Genomic DNA, 14,816 nt, shown 5'->3' on the forward strand with positions numbered 1-14,816 from the left:
TCTGAATCATTCTCCGTCCCTATCGCTACTTTCACTTTCGTTTTCGAAACTTGCGTTTCTCCAAACTCAGTTAAAGTGGGGGCTTCTTTAGACACCCATTTGTGTCTCCCCAAAACCAAACCCTGTGATGAGTACCTTTCACGTCGAATCATAATCGAATGAAACGAAAGTGTGGAAAGTCTGGTGTTGTGGAAAGTTTTATTTTCTTTTCTCTTCTCTCTATTTTTGAAAACTTATTTTAATAAAACAGACAATCCAGTTTGGTTGGTCCATGATATGGGTCCAATAGTAGTGTATTTGGATGGGGCTTGCAAAGACCTTTCCAACGATATATTATAAGCCCAATTCCGATGAATATTGAGGAAGTTATGGCCAATTTACCAAACTGGGCCCGGTTTGAGCTTTATGCGGCCCAATGATCAGGGGATGGCCTAATATGATTTATCATTCCTAATGCAATTTGGAATGGTTTTAGTCTTCTAGATTCTTCTAGAAGGTTCTTTTCATTCCTAATTCAATTAGCATTGATAAATTGACTTTTGTTGACTTTTCAGAGTTTTAATCAAAATCAAATAACATTTTCGAGGAAATTATATTATTTTATCCTCCAGTACGGTAAACTTATCGAATTTTCGAAAACGCGTTGGAATCAGGCTTGGCGCCTAACCCCAGGCCTTGGCGCCTGGAACCAGGCCTGGCACCTAGCGCTAGTGCTGGTGCTTGGCGCCAGATAGCCAGGGTTGGCGCCAGCTCTGTTTTCTGAGTGTCAGACTCTGTTTTGTTTAATTTATCTTTTGGCTGATTTTCTCTATAAATATCGTATTAAAAACTCCGTTTTCATTCATCAATCACCTATTTCCACTAATCATTCACCAATTCTCACGAATCATCTACATCCATCATTAATTCTTTAGCATTCTCTAAATCATTCATCTCTTTCTTTCATTCTTTTTTACTTCGTTTTAATACAAAATTCCGCATTCGCAAGATCTAGAAACACCTAGCCATATTCGAAGTTGCCTTCGCCCTAGACGTGAAAGGTTTTAATTTCTGAGGGTTTGGTCCCAAATCTCTATTTCCATTATTTAATTTGATTGTTTGATTATTATTTTCCTTGAAGTTACTAACGTGTGTATTTTGTTATTAGAAAGTGGTACGAGGCATCAAAGTAAGTGCTTTAATTGATTGATTGATATTATGATGTAGAAATCATGTTTACATTGTTATTATGATATTCCTAGTATCATGTCTAGGGTAATTTTAATATTAAATATGATTGTTATGATGCTTCCTATGTTCTTCCTAATATTTATGATTGTTAGTATCATGTTAGGGTTAAAGATTTGATTTTTAATGCTTAGTGACATGCTAGGGTTTGTTATTAATCTTGTTAGTATCATGCCTAGGATCTTGCTGTGCTTTAATATTAACATGAACATGATTATTATTATAATTGTTATAATTTTTTATGATTATGAATATTATTGTTATGATGATTATTATAATTATTATTCATGATATTTATTATTTATTATTGTTGCTTGATATTTATTGTTATTGCTTGATCACGCCTTTTATGCATGTTTAAAGGGAATTTGTACTTGTAATCACGCTTAATAAGATAATTAATAATCTTGTTAGGTTTAATGTGATTATATTTCAAGTCATCGCCAATAATAGGTTTATTTGTGCATTAAATTCAACCAACATAAAAAAACAGGTTAGGGTTAATCCTATTGATTGCATGTTAATCAGAAAGCGCACATGAATACGATCAGAATAAAGTAGAGGCCTATTATTAGGGCAGGTTCAATCTCTTTTAGGTTGGATTTGTACCTTCATCCCCGAACCCTTATTTGGTTCTAGACCGTATGGAGTTGACGATCTCTTGGATCGTTGAGGGGCGTAACCTTCATCCTATGAACGGTTTACAAGTTCCTAAAAAAAACTTGTTGGCGACTCTTTTGCTCTATCTTCTTCCCTTTTGGATGCCACCGTACTTAGTGTATGATCACAGTGGGGTTCAAGCTAGTGGGATTAATGCTTGAAAATATTCCCTACAGATCCCAACTCCTATCCACAAGGAGAAAGCACCCCCATGCTTTGACTTTAATGTCATGGGACTCCTCTTTCGGAACGAGAAGAATGAGCAAAAATATATAGAGGACAACTCCTTGCTTATTCAAACAGTCCTACAAAGTGAAAACTTCGATCCTTCAAAGCTCATTACTCCAGCAGAGGGTTTAGTGCAAGGATGGTGCAAAACAGTAGAGGTGACTAATCTCCATAAAAACAGGACAAGGACTAATGTTTGAAGAGTTGTCTGAGTTAGAGTCCGAGTCAGAGTATTCTCCTATCGAGTCTTTTATGTCCTTAGCTATAACACCTTCTCCTTCTAATTCTTCTATTTTAGCATCTACTCCTAGGATAGTTAGTAATCAAGTCCAAGAGGACATTTCCTTATTTGATGTAATGATTTTAGAATTCAATAATATGTCTTCTTCCTCTTTCTCCTCGTGTTATTCTCTAACCCAAGATGATGAGCATTGCTTAACTAACAATGAAAATGACAAAGAAATCATTAAAGCAATGGAAACACTTGAAAATAAAACACCGGTAATTAAGGATACTGAAACGGTTGATATCTCAAACGATCCAACCATTAAAAGAGAAGTTAAAATCGGACTAACGCTTAATCAAGATGAAAGAACCGATTTAATTAATTTAATTAAAGAATTTATCAATGTATTTGCTTGGTCATATTAAGATATGGCAAGTATTAATAGAGAAATAGCTTAACACACTATACAAATAATTCCAGGAATGAAACCTGTAATACAAAAGTTGCGTCGAATGAAACCCGACATAGCTATGAAAATAAAAGAAGAAGTTCAAAAACAAATAACTGCAGGTTTTATCAAGGTATCCAAATACCTCGAATGGGTTGCAAACGTGGTCCCGGTTATAAAAAAGGATGGAAGGGTAAGAATCTGTGTCGACTATCGAGATCTAAATAAGGCAAGTCCAAAGGACGACTTCCCTTTACCACACATTGTCATCTTAATAGATAATACAGCAAATCACGCGCTTCTCTCATTTATGGATGGGTACGAAGGGTACAACCAGATTCTCATGGCAGAAGAAGACATGGAGAAAAAAACATTTATAACACCTTGGGGTACTTACTGTTACACGGTTGTAGACACCTAAAAATATCTCCCCAAAACCAAACCCCATGATGAACAAGCTTTCACCGCCATTATTGGTCGGGTTGAGTATTTAATCTTGGAGTGCTTAAATCCATATTTCCATTTCATAAAACAACCCAAATTATTTTCCATTTCCCCAAACCATAAGTTATTTTCCTCTTTTCGTGCCTTTAAACCAAAAATAATATATTTCGTGTCCTTTAAAATGATTCATTTCGTGTCCTTTTTATAAAAACGTTCAATCCAGTTTATTTTTGTCCATAATCTGGGTCCAATGATTGAATAATTTAATGGGGCTATAAAAGAGCTTTCCAAAGATATATTATAAGCCCAAATCCGAGTTATAACGAATAAGTTATGGCCAAAATATTAAATTGAGCCAAACCGAACCTAAGCCCACCTTACCTACGACCCAATGATCATGTGGAGGGTCCAAATGATTTAATCCAATTCCTAAACCAATTAGGATTAATTAGAAGCTTATATAAGTTTCTAAAAGATCTTGATAATCCTTTTTGAAAAGATAAGATTAAAGAGTTTAAAATTAAGTAAAGCTCCTTTTTTAAAAAGTCCTAATTTTATTCGCATTGAAAGACATTCAAAGATAGACAAATATTATTTTCTTACCTCATAGTTTTTATCCAAATTTTATATGGTTTGATATACCTTGAAATTATATTTCCAATGATATATTATAATATCCATTCCGAGCTATAATGGAAAAGATATGAATAAAATATCAAACTCTATCCAGAACTGAAACTGTCTCACTATTTCGGCCATATCTTTTTTTATGTAAAATATTTTAATCTGATTCCAATTGGGATAGAAATTAGACTTGAACAGCTTTCCAGCGATATCTTATTTATCTTACTCCGATTTCTAGATCAAAATATATGATAAAAACAAAAACCGCAAAAATTGTTGTCTATCGAGTTTTATTCCGATTTAATTCGGATCTTTTCTTGTTTTTTCGACCCTTCTTTTTTCTCTATAAATATAGGTCATATCACCCCTTTTCCAATCATCAACAAGATTGATCACAAGTTAATTCTCTTCTCCCTCTTTAGCCTAAACACTAGGCTCCCTATTCTTCCATAATACTTCCCCTAAACAGTCCAAGGAGTCCATACAATACCCGAAGTTCTATACTTAAACCAAGGCGTGAAAGTTAGAATTAACTGAGGGTTTGGACCAAATCAACTCTATATTTATTTAATTTAATTTAATTTTCATTTGCTTTATATTTTTATTGAAGTTACTTGCAATTTAAAGGAACGCTCAGAATGTGAGTAATTAATTAATTTAATTACTCTTATTTTATTTTTATATTGCTAGTATCATGATTAGTTTATTTTAGGGAAATTCCCATTGGTACCATCCATGTTTTGGCTTTTTCCAGCGGTACCACATTTTATTTTTGACTTCCTGGTGATACACCCCAGTTTTTGACTTCTTAACTGGCGTGATTAAGTCTGTTAAATAGACGTTAATAAGTTAGTAATTCTAGGTTAATAGGTGATTTAGGGTTAAAAATATGAAATGACTAAAATGCCCCCTTGTAAAACCTTCCCTCCAACATCCATAATTAAACCTCTTCCCCTTCCATTTATGTCGATAGGACATAAAACCATTTCATTCAAATTTCTTCTCTCTCTCTCCTTTGCTCTGGTAAATTCACGAAGAATTCCTAGGGTTTACAAGGGAAATTCGCAAATTTGGTTGGTCTACATAGCTAACAGGGGGAAATCTGAGCATAATTCAGGTATATTAGTACTACTACTGTTCATTTATGCATGATTTGGTGCTTTTGATTGATGTTCTGTTTTTGTATGCGAATTTAGGTTTATTTCATGATTTAAATGTTGTTTATTTGTGCGAATTTAGGGTTATTTCATATATATTTGATGTGTAATTATGTTTGATCAAATATTGGTTTAGAGTATGGAATGAAATTGAATGAAATGCCTTGATCATGTTTGATTGAATTGCAATTTTTTTGCATGTTGTAAGTGTGTACATTGTTTACCTTATTTTGCAGAATGGGTGATGTTGTGATAAGATTTCATTACTTGAATAAACATGTTGATATTGGGGTTGACTTAGATAGATGTAATTTGATGGACTTGGTTATGGAATTTGAGGACAGTGATGTAGTAGACACTGAGTATCCATTAATCAACCCTTCCTATGGTTATGGTCACAAAGAAAAGCATATCCCATTACTAGTTGATGCTGATTTTTTTAAGATGATTCATGCCCTAGGTGAGTGTGATGTGTATCACATTTGGGTTGGGTGTGGCAAGAAACCAAGTGTCTTGAATAAAATGACCCAGAAGTTAAGGAAAACTCAAACTATTCTACCCCTTGTTGATCCACCCCAAACAGAACCCTCCCAAACAGAACCCTCCCAAACAGTACCATCACAAACAGAACCATCACAAACTGAACCCTCTCAAACTGAACCCTCTCAAACTAAACCCTCTCAGCCTTCCTTGGAAGATTTATTTGTAACTGAGTCTTCTCCACCTAGGTATGCTGATGTCAATTAACCAATAGATGAACCAAGTGTCAAACCTAATGATGCTAACTACACAAAGGGTAGAATTGAGTTTGAGAAGACTATGGAGAGGATAGAAAAGTCAAAGAAGGCTAAGGCTACAAAAAATAAGAAGAGTGTTGCCACCAAATTAACCCCAATGCAACCACCATCACCTAGGTCACCAAATACTGTGTTCAAGACCTTAACTTTGAGAAGAAGCCCTAGATTTTCACCTATTCCAGTCACTGAGACAGCTGCTCCCAATGTTGAACCATTGATTAATTCATCTCAGATCTCTGTTTTTGCTAAAATCTTCCTAGAACCACAGCATATAGGAAGGGGGTAAGGGTTGGCAGTACTGTCAATGAGAGAAGAATGCTTGGTGTAGGTTCTAATTTGGAGTCTAGTCAGGTGGAGGGACTTAGAATTGGTGTGACTGAGACAGAAGTTGAGGACCCTAGTTATGGTTTCAAGGGGAGAAGGAAGATGGACTTTGTTGTTCAGAGTGATTCATCTGGTTAGAATGAGAGTCAGGAGGGAGGCAATAGTTTGGGTTTAAATGAGAATCAGGTGGAGGGACCTAAGACTGGTTCAAAAGTTAGAAGAAAAATGGAGTTTGTGGTGAAAAGTGATTCAGATGAAGATAGTGAAGGAGAAGTAGCACCAAAGGGTGATATTCCTGCAGATGAATTGGTTCAGCTTCAAAGGATTCCTAAAATCAAGGATAACTGGAAACCTGGTAAATGGTTTGAGTTTTTAGATGATGAAGATGATGAGGATTACTTTAAGAGACTTTACAAGAATGGAGAGATGTATGAGGATGCTGATTTTGGGAAGATAGTTCTAAGGCCATGGATGATTTTCACTAATAAGGCACACTTTAAGGATACTCTTAAGGACTTTGCTGTACAAGAAAGATTTGCAATTAATGTGGAGTATGCTGACAACAAGAGGTATACAGCAGTGTGCCAATCTCAATAGTGTGACTGGAGGCTGCATGCAAGCAGGCTTTCAGATGGAAGAACTTGGGCAATTAAGAAGATTTGGCCCAATGTACACACCTGCAGAGGGTTAGAGACATACAACCCCATATGTAATGTCAAGTGGGCTTTCCGGAAAGTTATGGAAGACATCAGAGCTAACCCTGACATTCCTGGGAAAGCTTTAAATGAACTTTTATTCCAAAGATATGGAATCTACATGAGACAGTCTACTTTGTATAGGTTAAAGAGTTATGTAATTGAGCAGCTCTTTGGAGGCCATGATGAGTCTTATTCATTGTTGCCCATGTATGCTAAAATGTGTATTGAGACAAACCCAGAAACTTTAGCATTTTGTGCATGGCAAGAAACTGAATCCCTGCCTAAGCAACTGCAATTCACAAGTATATTCATTTCCTTCACTGGACAGTGGAGAGGGCTTCTTAGAGGTGTTAGGCCTTTGATTGGTGTAGATGGAACACACCTCAAAGGTAATTATGGGGGAATTTTGTTATCTGCTGTGGGAATAGATGGCAATAATGAGATCTTTCCCATAGCCTATGCTATCGTGAGTCAGGAAGACAAGGAGTCATGGAGCTACTTCTTCTGGCATTTGAGCAACATGATCAAAGAATCTTCAAGGGAGCATTGGACTATCATTTCTGATAGGCAAAAGGCAAGTACTGAAGTTAAAATTGAATTTTTTGCTGTTTATGATAACATTTGCATATTACATAATACTAATCTTGTTCATTATTGTTTCAGGGAGTAGAATTAGCCTTAGACAATGTATGGCCAGAAGCTGACAGAAGGTTCTGTTGTAGACACCTTAGTAGGAATTACAAAAAGAAGTTTCCAGGCCCTATGATGTATGTTTTATTTTGGAGAGCATGCAATGCAACTTCAGCTTTCACATTCAGGAAAGCTTTGGAGAAGCTGAAGAAAGAGGCAGGTGATGATGTCATGTGTTGGTTTGCTGACTTGGGAGAACAGTCCAAGTGGAGTAAGCACAAATTTAGCCCTAAAGTGTGCAATGAGACCAACACATCTAATTTTGTGGAAAGCTTTAACTCCACACTTGGAGTAAACAGATGTGACCTGTATTAACTCTGCTAGAAGGTAACAAATTTACATAACTTTGTTTTATGCTTATGATAATGTGAATATATTCTGATCATCATGTGTAATTATGTACAAATATGCAGGAATAAGGAGGGTCTGTATGGTAAGAATTGCAACAAGGCTTGAGAATGCAAGGTCTTGGAAAGATGAGGATATTTGCCCAAAAATTGTGAAACTGGTGAAACAGATAAGGAAGGCAAGCTCAAACTGCAGAGCTTTTAAGTCCAGCCCTGGAGAGTATGAAATCCATGAGGGCAGATCTCAGTTCCCTTTGAGCCTTAACAAGAAGATTTGTTCTTGTGGTGCATGGCAACTTTCAGGAGTGCCATGTAGGCATGCAATTAGGGCCCTAATTGATGCAAAATTGGACCCACATGACTTTGTTAGTTCTTGGTACTCTGTCAAGACATACAAGCAAGCATACAGTACCTGCATTAATCCCATACCAGACACAGACCAATGGCCTATTGATGACTCAGGCAGAATTATCATGCCACCTAAGATGAAAAGGGGCATTGGAAGACCAAGTAGGAATAGAAAAAGGGAAGAAGGAGAAGTCGAACCAGGCAAGAGAAGCAAAACAGTCAAATGCTCAAAGTGTGGTTGCTTTGGGCATAACAAAGCAACCTGCAAGGGAGGCTTAATTGGGAAAGAGTTGAAGGCATCTGAGCCCGTTGTCATAAAACACCCAAGGGTCAGAGACCAATCAAATGCAGCAAAGGCAGCAAAAGCAGCAAATGAAGCATTATCTGATGTTGCAGCATCTAAGTCAAGGAAGAAAGGGAAGCAGGTCACTGATTATCCAACTGAGTTGAATGCTTCACAGTTGCCTAGCCAACCAGCAAACCTGTCTCAAGCTTACTCTGACTCTCCAAGTTTCTAGTTTGTGTGGATGCAATTGCTATGTAGTTAACTTTGTTTTTTGAAACTTTAGCTACAATCTTGGTACTTTAGATGAAAAGTGATTGTTTAGTCAACTTTTTTAGTGCTTTATTCTGGTAGTAGGTAACTGATGCTTTTTGGAACATAAGTTTGGTTTTGGATACTTTGGCAATCATCTTCATTTTGGATATATGAAATCAGCAAACTATTGCCATTTTAAAAGTTGTGATTTGAGTTCAGTTATTGATCTTGTTCTGTTGCATTATTGTACTTATTACTTAGTAAACAAAGTATAAAACATAACAAAGTAGCTCTTTTTTCATTTCTCATTCCTTCATCTAGAAAAAACAACTTTTAAATGCTAGTAATAACCTACCAATTACATAGCATGATTTAAAGGAAAATTACACCACTTTTATTTTAGAGCAACAAATAGTAAAACCAAGTACATGACAAGAGCAATCCTAACAACCATGTATATGTAGGCTGCAAATTCATAAGCTCTCTTTGTAAATTCAGTTAAATTAATCTCTCAGATTAGCATACTCAACAACATTTGGATCCCCTGTTCTGTTTCCCATAAATTGATCTTCAGAGACCCACATCAATGAACCATAGTGCCTGCATTTGTAATATGTTCTACCTGGGTTCGAAATGGAGTCAGTTACCTACTGCCAGAAGAAGAACCTGAAATACCTGCCATGTCAGAGAAAAGGAAAAAGAAAATATTGAGAAGAAGAGTACTAGTGCAATGGAGGAGAAATAAAATGGAGAAAGGAAAAGGAAATGGCGCATTTTATAGGAAAGGGTTTTGGTGGGAAATAACAGAAAGAATCAGTGGGAAAAAATGGAGGGAAATTTTTAAAATGAGGGCAAATTAGTCTTTTTCTTTTTTTTAACCTATTAACCTTGAATTACTAACTTATTAACGTCTGTTTAACAGACTTAATCACGCCAGTTAAGAAGTCAAAAACTGGGGTGTATCACCAGGAAGTCAAAAATAAAATGTGGTACCGCTGGGAAAAGCCAAAACCTGGATGGTACCAATGGGAATTTCCCAATTTATATTTGATTTGAATAACGTTATTATGGTTAAATTGCTTCCAATAATAATGTTTATTCTATTATTTATTAATCACCATATTGCATGTTTAAAGGAAATATGTAATTGAAAATCACGCCTAATAAGATAATTTGGACGACCGGTTTAGGTTCTTTTTTAATCTCATTGTTTAATCAAGTGGTCACGATATTTTAGAATAATGTGTTGCATTAATATTAAACCAATTTAGCGTAATAATAGTTTGGAGCGAATTGAATATTTTGTTTGTATGCCTTTGAGATCGCAGGAATCACTTTTCACAATAAGAATCGAGTAGATGCCAATACGGGCGAATGTGACTCCATGACTCACTTCCTACCATCATCCCCGATCCTCCTTCCGTGGTTCCGAACCATATGGAGTTAGTAATCTCATGGATTATGAATGGGGTGTAACCTTCACGGGTCAATCGTTGGTGCCTATCATTGTCCCTTTATCGTGGTTGCCTTTTATGATCCGTGAACGGTTTACAAGTTCCTTAAAAACTTGTTGGCCGCTCCCTACTTTATTTGTCCCTAATCGTATACGTCAATTCCCACTTCCTAAGAGTGCCAATCATATTCACCACATGCTTTTAACGTAGGAGCACTTTTATTGACGCCAACAACGGTAATGCCATTTGGGTTGTAAAACGCGGGTGCAACTTACCAACGAGCAGCAACTGCCCTACTACATGACATGATGCACAAAGAGGTTAAAGTCTATGTGGATGATATGATTGTGAAATCAAAAGATCGCCCAGGACATCAATTAGCCTTAAGAAAATTCTTAGAAAGGCTAAGGAAATACAACATGAGGTTGAATCCATCCAAGTGCGCTTTTGGAGTCACCTCAGGCAAACTCTAGAGATACGTCATAAAATCTAGAGGAATAAAGATAGACCCAACCAAGATCAAAGCAATTATGTCAAATGCTGACGCCCAAAACCAAGAAACAAATTCGAGGATTAATTGGCCGGTTGCAATGCATAAGTAGGTTCATATCAAAGCTAACAACAATATGTGAACTAATATTCAAGAAACTCAAAAAGAATGTGCCAGTAATTTGGGACGATGAGTGTCAAAAAGCCTTTGAAAAGATCAAAGACAATATCGCAAATCCTCCTGTATTAGCGCCAACACTTCTAGGGATTCCTCTTAGGTTATACTTAACAGTCACCAAAGAGAAAATAGGGGCTATGCTCACAAAAGAAATAGAAGGAAAAGAAAATGCCATCTACTACCTAAGCAAAAAAATACTCAAGTATGAAGTACGCTACACACCACTTGAGAAATTGTGCCTCGCATTAGTGTGGGCCACAACCAAGTTGAGACATTACATGCTCGTGCATACAGTCTTTGTAGTATCTCGAATGGATCCACTCAAGTACTTATTCGAATAATCTACACTTAATGGGCGCATATCAAGATGGATAGTCAACTTAGTCCAATTTGAAGTAAGGTTCATGCCTCAAAAGGATATTAAAGGATCCGCGGTCTCGGACTTCTTAGCGGATTTTCCAATAGAAGATTCGACACCAATACATGGCAACAAATTTCCAAATGAAGACTTGATGGTCAAGGAAGATGATACTTGGACCTTATACTTCGATGGAGCCTCGAACCAAAAGGGGTATGGCGTTGGAGTACTATTAGTATTACCTAAAGAAGAACATGTTCCATTCTCCATAAAGTTAGATTTCGATATTACCAACAACGCTGCTGAATACAAAGCATTCGTGGAAGGCCTCGAAATAGCTTTGGCATTGGAAGTAAGGAAACTTCGAATATTAAGAGACTCTTCTTTGAGCATCAACAAAATCTCTAAAAGATGGAAAGTAAGGAGTGAAAGTTTAGCCCCTTACCAAACTTATCTTGAAACTCTCACCGACCAATTGGAAAAAGTAGAATACACATATCTACCTAGAGAGGAAAACCAATTTGTTGATGCCTTGGCAAGACTAGCCTCAATGGTTAGGATTCCAACGGAAATCGAGCAAATGCCTTTCACCATAGAGAAAAGGCATAAACCGGCTTACATTCAAGCCATAGAAGACGATGAAGTGGATTAAGATGAAGAAGAAGAATAAGAAGAAGAAGAAGAAGAAGAAGAAGAACCATGGTATACAGACATACTCAACTACCAAAGGAAAATACCCTTCTCATGCTGACAAAAGAGCAAAACGAGCATTAAGTCTCTTGGCTTCCCAATATGTACTCATAGACAATGAGTTACACAAAAGGGTACCTAAGGGTCGATCTCTCTTATGTGTAGGAAAAAAGGAAGCCCAAAAAGATATGAGGATAATCCACGAAGGCGTTTGTGGAGCTCATGTTAATGACAAAATACTAGTCCAAAAGATAATGCGAGAAGGGTATTATTGGACTACCATGAATAGGGACTGTCATCAATACGTAAAAAGATGCCCTAGATGCCAAATATTCACTAACTTGCAACATGTTCCTCCATCTCTACTCTACACCTACAATTCACCATGGCCATTTTCAACATGGGAAATTGATATCATCGGTAAAATTACCCTTCTTGGGACAAGAGGTCACGAATACATTCTAGTAGTAATTGATTACTTTACGAAATGGGTTGAAGCACAGTCATATGCTAAAATCACTGCAAAACATGTAGCACTCTTATCGAAAGGAACATTTTTTGTCGATATGGAGTCTTGCATGAAATGATAAGTAACAATGGAACTCACTTTCAAGTAGAATGTGAAGAATTGCTACAAAAGTATGGTATTCAACACCAACCCTCTTCTCCTTATAGACCTCAAGAAAATGGAGCAGTTGAGGCGGCGAACAACAATTTAAAGACAACTAATGAGAAAATGACAGAAAATTAAAAGATTAGCCTGACAAACTCCATTTTGCACTTCGGGGCTATCGCACGTCAATTCGTACATCAACAGAAAATACGCCATTCTCCTTAGTCTATGGAATGGATGCCGTAAAACATGTAGAGCTAGAGATACCTTCTCTACGCATTGCGTTGGAAAGTAAACTCGATGAAGTCGAATGGACAAGAGCAAGATATGAAGAGCTCATTGTACTCGATGAAAAGCGTAGAAGCTCTACATCATACTCAATGCTATCAAACCCGTATGGCTAGACACTTTAATAAGAAAGTCAAGACAAGAAACATCAAAGTAGGAGACTTGGTGTTAAAAGCGTTAAGGAAAAAATATATTGGATCTAAGAGGCAAATTTAGACCTAATTGGTCCGGACAATATATCGCCAAAACAAACCTATCAGGAGGTGCATCAGCAAAACTAACTGATATGGATGGTAATGAGTTCTCAAACATGACGAACCTTGACCAACTTAAAAAGTACTACCCATAATTACTTGAGTTGGACACTCAAGAGAGAGATGTGTGGCCTGATTCCTTAGTAAAGGATACATAAGAAACCCTTTACAGGGTGCGGCCACTTTAATTGTCTCAAATCTGGCATTCCCACATCAATAAAAATTCAACACAGCATCAGCGCAAAGTAAAAAAGTCTGTCGCCGGACAACAGAGTGCAGCGCAAGACGACGAAGCTTGTCGCCTGGCGACGAAAGCAGAGTCTAGCGACAGACTTAAAATTGCGACGCCAATTTTCTGCGAATATCTGGGCAAATTTTGGTGTATTTTGGAAAAAATTTTACTTCTGTACTCGAGAAATTTTCCATAAATTAATTTAATTTGTTTTCATTGCTTTAATAAATTAAATCTAAAAGTTAATTTAAATTTAAAAGCTGAAATTGCATTAATAAAATAAAGTAAAATTACATTATTGATGAATATTAAATAGCAGCTTAAATAAAATAAATTGACTTAAAAATTAAACTAGTCTAATAAATTGGAAGTTAAGCAATGTTTCAATCTTTTTTCTCTTTTTTTGCTCTTTTCCAATTTTTGTCAGCATCCTCCTCATCATCCATTACTTTAGCTAGTAGGCATCCTTTAGAGGACCTAAATTCAATTTTGGAGTAATAAATAGTTTCCCCTTTAGTTAGAACACCATTTTTTTTTCAACCAAACTTTCTTTACTGAAGAGTCACCTTTTCTTTTCTCTTTGCCTTTAATAGTGTCCTTCTTCTTAGGCAACATAGGTGTTTTGAACTTAACTCTTTCACCTCAGCGTTCCTTAACAGGAATTATCTTGTCACCCGGACGAATCTTCACATTTGTTCTACTTCGATCTTTCTTCTTGTCCTTTTTAGCCTTATTAAGAAGCCAATTCTTCACATTATTGGGCAAGGAAGGAGGAACCTTTTGGGTAATTAATCATTTCCCTTAAAGGCCTAGCACTCCAATATGTGTCAAACCTCTCTACTTCTTAAGAAACAGGGAATTCATAGGGACGACGGAGATCCCCAAAAGGAATTGTTTGAAGCCAACCGTACTACCTTTTTACCCTGTAGGATAATAAAAAGTCATCTTGGTTAAGCTTGGAAGACGGCAGAAGGGTTGCTTGTTGACACCAACCATCTTCTCAATTTTCCACCATGGGACAACCCACTTGATAGAAAAATTACAAATGGCGAATATCTTGCTTGTTAAGCTTGGAAGACGGCAGAAGGGTTGCTTGTTGACACCAACCATCTTCTCAATTTTCCACCATGGGACAACCCACTTGATAGCAAAATTACAAATGGCGAATATCTTGCTCCACTTATGGAAACACATTTTTTTTATAGAGAAACGCTTCTTTCACCTTACTAAGTAGTTTAGAGTGTATTTTTCAATATTATCAGGAGGACTAATTAATTCTAGTCTCTCCATTAGCCACATCTGCGAAAAATTAATGCAAATAATTAGTATTACTATACTAAAATATACGTTTTGATTTCTGTAATTAAAAATATTATTTTTCTACTTGTAATAAAATTGAAGAGCCCGGAAAAGCTTCTTTTGGATTTTTCTTTAATTCATCTAGACTAAGCATAGTCTCTCCAACAATTAATGGCATTGGATTCCTTCCAGATTCAATTTTTTC

Source organism: Chenopodium album, chromosome 1 (genome assembly GCF_948465745.1).
Source record: "Chenopodium album chromosome 1, dcCheAlbu1.1, whole genome shotgun sequence".
Taxonomy (NCBI): domain Eukaryota; kingdom Viridiplantae; phylum Streptophyta; class Magnoliopsida; order Caryophyllales; family Amaranthaceae; genus Chenopodium; species Chenopodium album.